Source organism: Lontra canadensis, unplaced genomic scaffold, assembly GCF_010015895.1.
Source record: "Lontra canadensis isolate GAN:19392208 unplaced genomic scaffold, GSC_riverotter_1.0 scaffold75, whole genome shotgun sequence".
In the NCBI taxonomy this organism is placed as follows: Eukaryota; Metazoa; Chordata; class Mammalia; order Carnivora; family Mustelidae; genus Lontra; species Lontra canadensis.
The window spans coordinates 1,490,186-1,504,881 of record NW_022631069.1 but is presented as its reverse complement, the minus strand read 5'-3'; the positions used below and the strand labels follow the sequence as shown (position 1 = coordinate 1,504,881).

Below are 14,696 nucleotides of genomic sequence, written 5' to 3'. Positions count from 1 at the left end.
CACATGGCAATATTCTATCTAAATACCTCTTACACCAGAGGTCCTCCAAAAGCTGATCCTAATTGACTGGGTGGTCTTCAAGATTTACCAGTCAATTTTGAGCCAGTAGCTGTCAACACAGGCCCCTCCTTGAGGCGTTTGGCATATTTTCTGGGTGAAGTGACACATTAGTTCATCCCCAAGCCAGTGGTTGTTTGCTCTTTGCAACCACAACTACTTCTAACCTCCCACCACCACCCTGACCATGGCTGTAGCACCATAAGTCATCTGCCATAGTGGTCCTTCATTTCCACGAAGTGAGAAGGAACCCTTCCCCCATAGGCCCTAGAAGAACCTGCCTTATACCTTCTTAGGATATTCTCACTGAGCACCAATAAATAAACAAATACATGCTAATACACAAAAGGGGAAGAAGTAAACAGCCAACAATAAGTGTAATTCAACTTCCAGAGACAGTGCCCTTGGAGATGGAGATCTCAAACATGTAAGTAGAATAGACATTTGAGCACAACCAGGGACACAAAATTCTCTTCAAATTATACGCAAGAGACCACCAGCTACACTAAGTTTAAAACCCAACGTACCATGCCAAACATAGAGAGCCATCCTGTTTAAGGACTATAAGAGAGCTACATGGCTGGCAAATATATAACGACCTCCCCAATAATCTTCTAAATCCATCTGTTTGATAAATCACTTATTTATTCAACAAATAATTGTTGATTAACTCACTTAGACCTACCAATGTGTAAGGTAATATGAGGGGAACAACACTGAATAAGATATGATCTATGTTCTCAGGAACTTACAAAAACACTTAGGAGACAGGAGGGGTCAATAATCTAATAAAAATAGATTAGTCAAAATCCAACATGGCATATAGCACACTGGGGTCTGGAATTTGGAATTTGGAATTCAAAAGAGCAAATTCTAAAGTTTACCTCTTCCTTTCTGTCTAATCTCAACCAAGTCACTTAACCTCTTGAAGCCTAAGTTTTATCATTTGTAAAATGAGGGCATCATTAGTGCCTACTGTGTCACTGTCTAACACAGTATGCATGTATGTGTATGTGAATACCTTATCAATAGTAAAACAGTAAAAGAGATAGATAAATGCTCATTTTCATGTTCATCTAAGAGAAACATCAAAAAAATGCTATGGAAGTTTAGAGATGAGAAGACTCTCTTCCAGCCCAGGGGTCTTTTCTGGGCCTAATGAAGAGATATCTGCAATAAAATGCCAGAAATGGGGGAAAGGGGCAGAAGGATCTTCCAGGAAAGGGGAACTTTATGGCAGAGACAGAGCAGTAAAGTCTACCAAACAGGTTTAGAGAACAGCAAGTAATTCAGAACACATCTGCATTACTCCTCTTATATAGTCAGTACCGGGGACAGTGCCTGGCACCTACTATGCACTCGACAGAATGTTGGTTTTGTTGAATAAATGAATGAATGAAATGCTGTATGTTTAGCAAGGCAAGAGGAGAGATATGACCAAAGAGCTGGGGAGTGTAGACTGAAGCCAGATGAAGGGACTTGCATGCTATTCATCTTCTGATCTTCCAGAGACCAGTGCACCTCTGGCAATGAGGATCTTCATTGAATGCCATGTTCCCAATGAAATCTCAATGGGGTCACCTCCATATATAACCTAAATTATTGGCATCCCACCTACTTTTCCTTCCATGACTGTGGGTTGTGTTAAGCTGATTGGCAAGGTCTGACCTCAAGTTTTTCATAGGCTTCAAATGAGTTCAGTGAATTCAGTCACTTCTGTGAGTAGCACTCGCAGCCAAGCATCTGGAAAATTCTCAGATACTAAGTCTCCTCCATAGCAACTTAAGAAGGGACGGTGCCAGGGGTCATGAAGATAAAAATGGGGAAAAGAGTAAGGCCTTCAAGTGTTAGAGCTAGTGATGCTGAGGGAGAAGTAAGGTGGCACATAAGCCCTCTCCTTCAGAAACAGAGTGACCCCTGTTTTTAGGAACACAGTGACTCCTGCCCCCTCTACACCCCCATTCAGCTAGGATCTGTGCTGTCTGCAGTAAAGCCGGGTTTCCAGAGATGCAGCCAGGAAGGGGATAAAACACAGTCCTCTAGAATCACACAGACCCAGATCTATGACTGTGAGCAATCAACTTAACCTTTCTAAGCCAATTTCCTCATCTAAAATAGAGATGCCAATAACTCTCAGTAAAGCCCCTGGCACACAGCAGGAGTATATTAAATATTAGTTCCTTCCATCATGTGGAAAGGGGAGTGACCACAAGGGTTAGATCCTTCCCCAATATCTGAGAGATCCTGTCCATATCTGAGAAAGAGAAAGGTTTGTGTTCTTTCAAATAGAGAAAATTAAATCCTAATAAAGAAAATGTAAAATGTAGATCCCATGGTGAGAAAATAATTCAGGGCCTAGAGCAGAAACCATCAAAATTGAATGGTGTTAGAAGAAACGGTGGAAAGGCAGAAGGAAGGAAAGCAAAGAAATAGTGAAAATGTCAGCTAAGAAACCCTCCTTTTGTATGGGTCTGCCTACTTGATGTTCCCCTGGTAGACAATGGCTGCCATTGAGAATGAAAATGACTAGGATGTAAAAGAAGAAACAACAGGGAATATCACTGGGGAAAGATGTATGCTGGACCTTCAGTAAGGAAATGGGGCTGGGGAGGAAAAGTCGAACCTTGACTTCGGTCAACCTTGGCTGGAGACGCAGTCCAAGGGCACTGTTCCACGAGAAAGGGGGACACATGAAAGAGCTGGGAGGCCACAGCATCCCCTGACTCCAAATCGACAGCCTTGTCAAGAGCATTCACCCTCTGGCTCAGGCTAAGGAAAATACACACTGAGGAGGCAGGAAAGATCTAGAGCTCAAGGGAGTCTCCCAGGGAGCATGGGGATGAGGTCTGAGAGCTGTGCACTATAACCCTATCAGGGAGACTTAGCCAAGGTGACCTGCCTAGTGCCACCCACCCAGAAGTACCAGAAAGAAACAAAGGACCCCGGTCTTGGTCTGAAGCCTGAACCCATCCACTGTGCCACACTTCCTTTGGAAATCCTAAAGCCAAACGCTTTGACGAGGGAAAAGAATCCAGTTGGGGGTATAAGGCAAGCACTGAGAGTGAAACGCACACCTTGGATTAATCATGTTTGTGGCAGTGGCTTTATATTTACAATTCACTGACCTTCAGCCTGAGATGCTTACCAAACTTGGAATTCCATACTCACATCCCAGGGCTCCAGAACCCTCCCGAAAAACCCCCCTCCTGTCTTCTCCGGTCTTCTTTCTTCCTTCTAAGGCCCTCCCCAGAAGAGAATGAGTTGTCAAAGGATGCTCACCGTAGAGCAAATTTTTTGTAATGGCAAAGAAGAGAGTGGGGCAAGGTAAGGGCTTGCCTAACACTGTCCTCTACATGAAGGCTGACTTGGAAGACTGACTTGGGAATCCCAATGTCAACACATTATCCCTAATTTCATTCCTGCCTCCCCGAGTAATCCTGCCGGGATCACTTAACTCCACTCGTTCTTCCACCAACACCTTGGCCCCAGCACGCCTCTGTTTTCCCCCAGGCCTACCTACCTTGATCAGAATGACTCCTGAAGAGACAGTGTCCTCCAAGTGTGTCAGGAATTCAGACACGGACAGCTTCTAAAATAGCTGGTGTGTGGCTGCTGGGTGTCTGTTGCTCTCCGAAGGAGCAGTGCTATCACTGAGGTAGCAGGATTTCCTTGCCAAAGCTGCTCTCACCCTCCTCCCCATAAGGCTCTTCACTCCCTCTCCCTGTCCCAGCCCAGGAAGACTTGGAGCCCCAGGGCCGTGGCATTTAAGCACTGTCACAGTTCCCACTCAATCCCCATCGTGGTGCCAGCTCGGCATGTCATGATGACCCAGCCTGAACTGTATTTAGAAGCCTGGGGCATGGCACCGTGTCCCAGCCCATCTCAGAGTGACAGGAGATTTCCTGAGCACCTGGGCTTGGGATTCCCTCCAGAGGATGAGGGTCAAAAGGACTTTCCAAATGGTCTGTTTCCTTCTCATGAGGGTCTCCATCTGCTGGAGGCCCCTCTCAGAGACTCAATCTCCGTCAATGCTACCATTTCACCCTGTTGTAAAATCCAGACTTGTTATAAAGCTTATGTGTTATAGGAAAGAGAGAATTGTGGGAAAATCTATCAGAAAATAGATTTAGTGGTCTGTCCATGGACTATTCTTACAAACATACATTTCCCTAGAATTATACCCTGGGGATGCACAGAATCTACCAGATGTTGCCAGTGAACAGGGAGAGACTGCCTTGGACTCTTAACTTCTTGGGGGACAGTACATAATAATTCACGTCATCTTCTTGGAAGCCTCTATGCCCATCTTGAAAGTAGCCTACTGGAGTCCAAAAAAAAAAAAAAAAAAAATGGAAGTTATTCCCAGTTACCGGTTTAAAAAAAAAACAAACCTTTTTTATTTACACTTGAATGTAATCTCCACCCAGACAGGCAGACTGATAATTGAGTAACACTAATTAGGTTGGCTGACAGTTTTGAGGGTTACTGCACATAGAGTGGGTCTAGTCCTCAGCTCCACTGGAGCACTGGAGAAAGAAAGGCTTTTTACTGATTGACCCTCAACAATCTGTACCAGTGTCCCTGACTAGAGTCCCATGGAGATACCCTGTCATGTAAAAGGCATCAGTGTTTGGCCTCTCCCCATTTCTGGGCAAGGACCCAACACTCAAGAGAATGTGGTTTTGGGATCATGGCATCTAATCCATTCAAGGATTATTTCCCCCCCTACTGCTCAGATGGGTATGTTAATCATCACCTCCCTTTGTTCTGTAATAAATTCAGCCCTGGCTAATTCTGAGCCTCTATGCATCACTGGAGTTTAAAGATGGCAGTTTTTGACAGGTCAGATATTTAGAATCAACAGACCACCAACCAGTCAAAAATCTTAAGTAGTTTTAGGAACATGTGGAAGTAATTTTTTCCCAGAATTCACAAGTCTAAAGGATGAGATCTCATAGATGGCATTTGGGCTGTTGTATCTATTAAAATATTACTTTATATACCATATTCTATGTGTAATCAAAACTGATTTAACAGTGAAGGCAGATTTTCATTATACCAAATATCACATGTGTTATCAGATAAAAATTACAATGGAGTACACACTATGCACCATCTTTAAAAGAATTCATAAAAAAGTAAGATAAAATTAAAAGTGAATGTGAGGTCACCTGCCTGGCTCAGTCAGTGGAGCATGTGACTCTTAATCTCAGGGTCATGAGTTCAAGCCCCATGTTGAGCATAGAGCTTACTTAAAAATATGTGTGTGTGTGTGTGTGTGTGTGTGTGTGTGTATACATTTTATAGCTTACTTAAAAATATGTATGTGTGTGTATACATTTTATATATATAAATATATGTATATATATATTTTAAGTAAGCTCTATGCTTCACATATATGCATATATGAATGCACAATGACTACAGATGGAAAATACAAATGTTATAGGCTACTTCACAGTATAACTTCACAGAAATCAGAATATTTTGTGTGACACTAGCTGTATACATACATTTTAATTATAACCATCTCAATTGCATGCAGTGAATCTTTTTATAAAGGAAAAATTGTTTTGTAAAATATTAATTTCTAATTTTTTCAAGGAAGAGGCTATTAACCTAATGTAAGTGGAAGGGCTTTGGGGGTTTATATGACCTAAAGTCATAGGTTAAATTTATAAGAACTTGCATTTCTCTGGGAAGAGAATGTATGGTATTTATGGGATTCTCAAAGCAATCCATGACTTTAAAAGGATGAGGACCACTGGTTTGAGAGGCTTTCTCCAAGTGGGGGAAATGTCTAATTTCTAAGTTCTTCTGCTGTAATGTAAAGCATTTCCCCTTCACCAGATATTTTCAGGAGAAATATTTAAAATACGACACAGAATACCAGCAGGGCATCTTCACAAAAACACGTTCTTTGTCTCCCTCACAAAGACAAAGTGGTTGTGTTTCCCTGTGAGTGTTAAACTTTCTCTGTATGGTTCCTTATTTCTTATTTATCTGCATTTTAACCACATATACATGTATGTATAAATGTGTTTTTTTAATCATTTGGGAAGATAGGAGGAATTAAAAATTATCTTTAAGTGAATGAAATGGGACTTTTTTTTCAGTCTTGCTGCTTTGACTCATTCATACCCCCTCAATCTCCTTTCCCCTGCCCCTCAGAAAATCCTCAGTTGGCAAAGGAGGCCCAGGCTCACCAGGCCATTTCTCCTTCCGTGTGCTAAAACCACAGTAATTTTGCTACTGTGGGACACACAGTCATCCCTCACCAGGGATGGGCTCCAGGTCAGTGGCTCCCATGCCTTAGAAGAAACCCTCCCCCCAGTCCCTGCCCCTCAACCCCACCCTCCACCCCCACCCTGTGTCCTCCAGGGCAGTCCCTGCAGGAGGCAGCTCCTCAGGGAAGGCTGGGCACAGTGAGTAGGTGACATTGCCGGCTGCAGGCCTGCCAAGGCTTTCCTAAAGGCCACGGCAACTGAGCCTGCCCACGAGAACATTTTGGTGAGCTCAGTTTGTTTGCTACTGAGAACCCTCTTGCCCTCAGAGTCTATTTTTACCATGCTGTGACGCGGAAGACTCCGCTGTCACAAAAGTGAATGATAAATAAACTCTCCATTATCTGTCATTCCGTGGTGAAAGGGAACCCTGGATTCAGACCAGAAGGCAGGAGTTGGAGCCCTGGTTCTGACCTTGGTATGACCTTAAGGAAGCCACTGTGTCCCACTGAGTGTCAGCTGAGGCATCTGTAGAAAGTGGATAAGGAATCCCACTGCTTATCCCACTTGATGAGTCCTCAGCAGGATGAAATCATGCAGATGAAAGCACTTTATCAACTACAATGTGCCTTCAAAATCTAGGTCACCACATTTCATCATTTAACCTGCAGAAAATTCTCCCTGCTCTTGAAACACTGTGATAAACCCTCATTGATGTGTCCACACCCATTAAAAATGGGAAACTGAGGCTCCGAAGCAAAAGCAAAATGGGACGTGAGGTCTGCTGCCTGGGAGCCTGCACTGTCTCCTCTCACTCCCCCATGCCTCCCCCACGTTGTGCACTTGACTTACTCTTGCTGAGCAACTACTTCCTGAAAACAGACTTGATGAGAATCCCTAGCTCCTTGAGGCAGAGATCTAGACAAAATGCCCTCCCCAGCATCTCATCCCATGACCTATGATTCTGCTAGATCTGAGCAAGGTCCCTGGGTCCCTAATGGCGGGGTAGGGACTAGTGCCCATGTCTGCTATCCAGTGGATCCCATCACATCATCGCCACTGTGGCCCCTGAGCTCCAAAACCTGGCCATCGCCCCTGTGATGACCTCACGGCATGACAAGTTCTTGAACTATCAATGAGAGATCACGGTGGAGTTAGGGGCTCTCCATGCTATGTAGGCACTTTACTATATTCTGATTCTCTGTTAATCAAAGTATATAGCGTCTCTTCACCAATCAAGGAAAACAGCCCATCCCCTAACACAGCACACAGGTAGTTTTCTTTAAATGATCAGATTACATTACACACTCTAAGAGATCTGCTCCATCACGGACCCCTTTATATGGACATCGCTAGGCTGTAGACAGTTATTATAGCCGAATCACTTTGTCATTATCAGTGACGGGAGGCTTTGTTCATTCCAATGACAAGGCCCGTGGGATTCCCAGACCTGCAGCAGAACTGGCCTTCTGCTCCCTTAGTGTGAAATGAAGGCCAGTCCCAGCAAAACTCCAAGTTTTCCGTAAAGTTACTGAGCTTCTCCAAAGTCTAACATTCCTGTCTCTCTTCTCTCTAGACTTCAGTGTAGCTCTTCTCTCAAAGCATACCTCACTTCTTTGCCCTAACGACTTGCTATGTGGCTGGATTCGACAACGTTTACAAACTCTGCGAGGAAATGCCTAACGAAGCATGCTGCTATTGATTCTCATTCCTCAAAAGAACTTTCTGGAGCCTGCTGCTTGTTGCCAAAGAGGAAGTGACATCTCTTCCCTCCGGAAAGACCCTACTGAGATTTGAGTTGGGATTACGCATCTGGATTCAGTTCTCGCAAAACTATTTGTGGAGATGGATGTTCTGCTAACTCAGCCTTTAGAAGAAAGCATGTAATGTGTTTCTTGTCTTGTTCTTAAACTAAACTACCTGTGAAAGACTTCCTTCTTGTCATTTTTTATAATTTAATTATGAACCATGTGGTCCATGAAAAAAAATACATCTCCTTAAGCAAGGAGGGAAAATGGGTTTTAATACATGTGTCAACTATGGTCACTTGATGGTGGCAGTCAGGAGCACAGAACTGAGGAGCGTGAGACTCCAGGTTCAAAGGGAAGAGCAACAGATTGATCAGCGATGTGTGCCAATGGCACAGAAGTAAGGGACAGCAGCCTACGTGTGACATACTCACTATTATATTTATTCCAAGGCTTCTACTAAAATGCTATCACACATGAATCAGCACACTGTCCCTCTCACCTGCTTTAGGGGAATAAAGGCTATCGTGCTATTGTTCATATTTTGTGCCATTCTTTCCAAGTAGACCAGGTCTTCTGGAGGCAGCAGATAGGCCACTAATCTCTCTCCTCTAGCAATAAGGTCAACATGTTAGCAAAGTTCCTCTGCTCTGACACAGTTGTGGTTTTAATGGAGAACTAATGTCTTCATCAGTATCTGTGCTATTTCACACTTCATTTCCTTCCCCAGCTCTTGGATGAAAACCATCCGGTCCTGGTGATTTACTTTGTGGGAGTTTCTTTCAAGTTAGTTTCCTTCTCTAGGGATGCCATGCAAGCATTTTCAGGGCTCCAGCTGGGGAGCACCCAGCCTTGAAACATCAGTGTGTGATCAAGTCATTCAAGAAAGCCGAAGGCCTTGGCAGGCACCTAGCAGTGCGGTCCTTAGCCTCAGCCTTTGAGGCCGAGGGTAACAGAAGCAGCTGCTACATTTTCTGCCTATCGGGCTGCACTGGTTCAATGCGGCAAGGTGGTCTAGACAGCCAGGACCCTGAACACTAGGAGCACACAGAAGGAAAACACTGGTGCTTTAAACTGAAACAGTTCAGGCCTCTCTCAGTGAGTTTCACAAAATCTCCAAACAACCTCAAGGCAAAAATGATCTTGAACTTCTTTTCCACGCCCTGTGGTTGCAGTAACCCCCCAGCCCAGATTCTCTAAAACAGTCCTGATTTCCAGTATTCCGTTCTGTGGCTCTTGAAATACATGTGCATTTAAAATATACAGATAGAAGATAACATCCTAATGAAAAACCATCCCTTAGCGTGAGTACACAATAAAATTCTTAACTTTTAATTTGGCACATTCTGGCCAAATGGCACAACTTGGCAGGAGTGGGTATGGAGGCTGAAGAAAAAAGTGGCACAACTTCAAAAAAAAAAAAAAAAAATTTAAGGGCTGCTCTCCCAGGACAGAAACACAAAGCAGCGCTGGGCTGCAACAGTCATGCAGCTTTGGGGGCGGGGCATACGCGGCTGGTGAAGGACAGATTCCCGGACAGCCTCCTCTGGTAAGGCCAAGCCTAACGCTCTCCATCGGGAGGTGGCGACAAAGAAGGATTGAGGACGATGGACCCAAGGGGAGGCTGTCTAATGCAGAGCCGAGACCCACCAGCAAGAGAACCTCCCTCTGCATGTATCCTTGGGGCCTATGTGCACATGATGTGGTCTCGTTTTTAAGGCGGCCAGAGCCGTGTTGGACCACTGAAGAATCTGCCACCTGTTGCGTTTGACACTAACACCTACCCTCAGAGCAAACTCCACAAAGAGCACCAGGCCCGAGGCCTTCCCAGAGAAGCCTGTCTAAAGTGGCACAGGCCTGAGCTACCCAACATCTGCTGTGCTTTTGCTGCTGCTGTTTTGTGGCATTATCATCTTTTTTTATTTTTTATATTGTTTTGTTTTGTTTTGTTTTGTTTTAAAGACTGATACTCATATCTTGGTGACTCTGAGCCCACCCTTCATCCTCCGAGAGGTAAGCATTAATCAGGAGACCACACAGAGTTCACTATTATCAAGAAGAGCAGGAACGAACAGCCTCAATTTCTCATGGCTTGCTGGTATGAAAGCATGGTATGCTCCCTATTTCTCACTGGAAAACCAGGCAGGTCATTTTCAGCCTCAGCATGTGTGACCTTGGGTCTCTGCCAAACGAGGCAGTCAAAACAGGAAAGCCAAGCATGTCACAGGGTCACTCTGAATGAGTGCTAGCATTTATGCCACCCAAAAAAGTAGCACCCATGAACCATGTTCACACTACAACCAATGTAAATTTTTAAGAACAGATAAAAAATCATTACACTGTTCAGATGTCATCTAGCTATGTACAATAAGGGTGGAATATTCCAGAAAGCAAATGACTAGGGGAGGAAAAAAAAAAAAGAACTACATCCCTAATGTCATAAAAGACCTAGTTTGGAATAAGTTTCCTTGATGGTAGAGAAATGAATCTCCTTGCTCAAAGGCTAGAAATGTCCAAATTCCAGCTGTCAGAGGATAACAAAAGCGTGGGGAGGGAGTTTATGTCTCCATGGTAGGTGATACTGTCCCTGCCTGACTTGGGGTTCTACATTCTTCGTAGACCCTAACACTGACTTTAGTAGAGTCCCACAAAGTGCTCACATTCAGTCCCTCAGAATAAGAATCAGGGAGGTCTTGAGTAACAATAATACTAATCATTGGCTCCGAGCCTAGAGCAGATCTGTGGAATCCCAGGCCTGGTCCTCCCACTTTGGCTGGGAGGGTCTCCAAATGGCCCTTGAGCCCTCCTTGGCAGTCATTAAAGTTCACCTATAGCCACGCAGGTACAATTCTCTGCTCCGCCTCATGGTTGCAACACCCCATTGTTGCAACACCCCATTGTTCCTGATCCCAGCGGGGAGCCTGAAGGTCACCATTGGCCTAGACCAAAACTGCTTCCTGCTCCCATCCCTACCAGTTCCCACCACACACTCCAAAGTTTAGCAGCTTGATGCCAATGCTTCCTATCCCTACGTGGGCCTTGATGCTTCACCAGACCTACAGCCCCTACAGGGTCCTCTGTTCTGTGCCATCCCTGCCACGCATGGGAGAGGGCCCCGTCCCCAGCAGTGTCAGAAATCTGAATGGGACTCTCGAGAAGTGCCTTCAGATGATGTCAGTGTACTACAAGGAGCACAGTTTCTCTGTGCTTAAAACTAACCAGGTCCTCAGGCTGAAACCAAGACTCTCAAGTCTCAGATGGGCCCTTATGAAGAGACAACCTTGTTCAGCACTCCTTTTTTATAAGCCTTGTTACAATCCTGGAGCCAACCAGCAGTTCCAGGTGTTGAACCCCTCTGCCTCCCTGGCTGCCTGGCCTAATGTAGCCCTGAACACCTACAAATGCCCATCCTAGGTGCCCACATGAAGAATGGCTGACCTTCCCAGGTGGGCTAGCCACAGGAGGTGCCACAGACAGAACCACAGTTACTGTTTGGCTCTGAGAAGGATGACAAAGACTTTTTTTCTTGCCCTAGAGCCCCCCCCCCCCCCCCCAAAAAAAAAAAAAAAAAAAACAACGGAAATCAAGGACTTCTTTTACCTGAAATTCTTTTCAGAGCACCAGCACAGGACACCACCAGGAAAAGACTCTGAGCACTTTAAGGAACAGCATATTTCCCAGCCATTTCCATCCACCCTCAGCTCAAGCATCTTAGAACAGCAGAGAAACAGAAAAAGCAGTCCCAAAAGGAGGCTGGGAGAAAGGGAGGCATTCCTTTGTTGTTGTTGTTGTTGTTGTTTCTAAAGTATATAGACCCAGTCCTAACATTTTTCCACATAGCTAGCGACTGGTTTCAGGCCTATTCTCTTTAAGACTGAGAGTGATCTCTTGAACACTTGATTTTTATGACAAAACTCTTCAAGGCCACTGCTTCTAATTATAAAACACATTTTAAAATGCAGTTTCACTATTTCACAGTTCCCAGAATAAGACTTCGGATGGTAACAGAAGATGCATGAGCAAAGCCATGTGCCCATAATATGTATGAAGTTACACATATGGGAATTGTCTGAAACTCATGTCTTCCTAACTCAGCACTAATACCTTACACACAAGGCTGTTTCAAGTTTTTCTTTCTTTTTTTCTTTCCAGTTTATTGACCTTCATGCTCAAGTAAGTCAACAATTCTCTCCATGAAATTTTTTCAATGAAACTTGGGGTCTATTTTCCTGCCCCCTACAAAGGTAGACATTATTTCAGCAAATTTGGATTCACTCTAAGTAAACACTCCAAAAAGGCCAAGGAATGGTCTGTGGAGCAGGAGTAGTCCTAACATCAACACTGTGGGCTGTGTATAATGGCTTTACCTACCTTTCCAAGTCTCAAACCAGGAAGCCCAAACAAAGCCTAGTGTCCTATCCCTCATGTCACATGACAGCCAGGTGATGACAGGGGGGAATACTCATCTTCCTGCGGACACCTGAAAAAGCCTCAATCTGATTAGCTACTTTCTAGTAGACTGTCGAAGCCTTCTTTTTCTCCAACCTGCCACCACATCAAACTGTAATTTGATGACTAAATGTCACAAATGGACAAAGTCAGATGAACCTTCATGGACCAAGAAGTTCCCCTACTTGGCTTGCCAAAGCCGGGATCAAAGGCAGCTTGGAGTGGGTGCAGAATCACAGCCCTGGAACAGAGGTCAGCTGTTTGGCCTTTGCCTGGCTTCCAATGATATTGAATACAACAGATAAATTAAGATCAAGGCGCACGGCAGTTCTAAAAGCACCAGCCTGTCCCCAGGAGATCCCGGGGGGAGAGCCATCATCCACTGCAGGCCAGATCTTGTCGTCACTTGGAGGAATGCCTGTTAACAGGGGGCTGGATTACATACAACAATGTCTAATCAAAAGCCCTACAACATGATCACAGAAGGGGGCGAACTCATCAAGAGTACTCACTTGGCCAAGGAAGTGTTCCTAAGGCAGCCCAGGACAAAGTCGACGAAACTCCCTCCGCTCCCGCTCCTGATTAAGCATATGTGTGTGGAGAGGTGATTACCCAAAATAGCAAGAGAGCTCAAGCTCAAGTGCTTACGGGAAAATCTGACCCTTTTAACTTAAGGCAAGCATGGCCTACCAGCAAATCTCAAAGACAGGAAATATTTCTGGGCTTAATAACTCAAGCCGATGTTCATTTCAGGTTGGGGGATTTCCTTAATTCAAGTGCTGGTTTCCAAAGTTGATGTACACGGGTATCCCAGCTGTGAGGGCTGCACGAGGTGATCAGTCCGTATCCAGTAGAGCCCTGGAGTTCTACCAGAACCTACCCCTACCATTTAGGGGGCAGAATCCCAAGCATCTCCTGGCTGGAAGAATTATGAGATGCCAATCTTCAGGCTTCACGGGCCCAAGAATAAGGCCCAAAAAGGGAGCATAAAGAATGTAAACCATCTCTCCAGGAGCCATCTTCATGGGCAGCAGAGAAGTCACTTACATGTTTTCATCTGAGGATTGCCAGGAAGGCCTCTCTTGCTTTAGGTTTGCCTATAGTTCAACGCGGAAGATCATCGAGGTCATAGTTCTATTTTTTTATTTAAAAAAGACTTTTCAATATACAGGTACCCCTTTCTTTTAAAAGGCCATCTGCTTTTTAAATAAGGAACAATGTGGTGGGGCACCTGGGTGGCTCAGTCATTAAGTGACTGCCTTTGGCTCAGATCAAGATCCCAGCGTCCTGGGATCGAGGCCCACATAGGGCTTCCTGCTCAGTGGGAAGCCTGCTTCTCCCTCTCCCACTCCCCCTGCTTGTTTTTCCTCTCTCACTGTGTCTTCTATCAAATAAATAAATAAAATCTTAAAAAAAAAAAAAAAGGAACAATATGGTTAAGAAAAAAAAAATGTTTAGGAAAAGTGAAGTCTGGAACTGCTATAGTGATTTTGCTTCTACAAAGGAACGTCTAGAGCCACTCCAGGGCCACAAGTTTAAGCTAACATACACACACACACACACACAAGCTATAAATTTGCACAATTCAACAAATCTCATCACTGTATCTCCCATGTCACACATCACAAAGTAGTTGCAGTTGTTTCAGAAAAACAATCAATGCATGAATAACTCCTATCCACATACAATAGGAGATGCCAATATGAAAAATGCAGAGCTCCTGCCCCCAAGGCATTTACAACCTTGAGTGTAGGCAGTATGGAGATATACAATTATTGGGCCAGGAAAAAACCTTGGCATGCTTTTCTGCTAGGTAATATCCTTTCTGCAAGTCTGGCAACATCACTCACAAGAGCTCAGAGCTTCCAGCTCTAGGACAATTAGGAGTGAATAAAGGCAGAGAATGTCATAAGGTCATGCTCTCCTACTTTAACTCCATTACCCTGCTCAAGGCTGAAAGGAATTCTTCTGCGTGGAAATTCAGTGAGACCCAAGACTTACTTAGAGCAGCCTACTCTTCCTTATGTGCGTCCCACTGAGATTCATAGCCCAGGTTTAAAAGGTCACCTATGAAACAGTTCATCTTTCTAGGCAAGGCAAATGTGCAGAGTTCATCCAAGGTCTGCCAAGACTTCCTGTCCTAATGGTTATGAGCTGTGGGGTCTTGCTGCCTTCTCCATCCGCTTCCATTAAGAGTTGGTACAGACTTACTGTTGGC

The 14,696-nt window shown here is 44.5% G+C and overlaps 1 protein-coding gene across 3 annotated transcripts in view; it reads right to left on the bottom strand.

Moving 5' to 3' along the window:
* Positions 1-14,696, bottom strand: part of TBX15 (T-box transcription factor 15) — a 101,613-nt gene that overhangs the window by 53,356 nt on the left and 33,561 nt on the right. The window contains exon 1 of one of the 3 annotated variants that reach the window (XM_032881318.1): positions 3,578-3,779. The exons of the other annotated variants lie outside the window; for them this stretch is intronic. The gene's annotated coding sequence lies outside the window, so the exon portion shown is untranslated. Of the gene's footprint in view, positions 1-3,577; positions 3,780-14,696 lie in introns of those variants that run through there. 3 annotated transcript variants of the gene reach the window in all.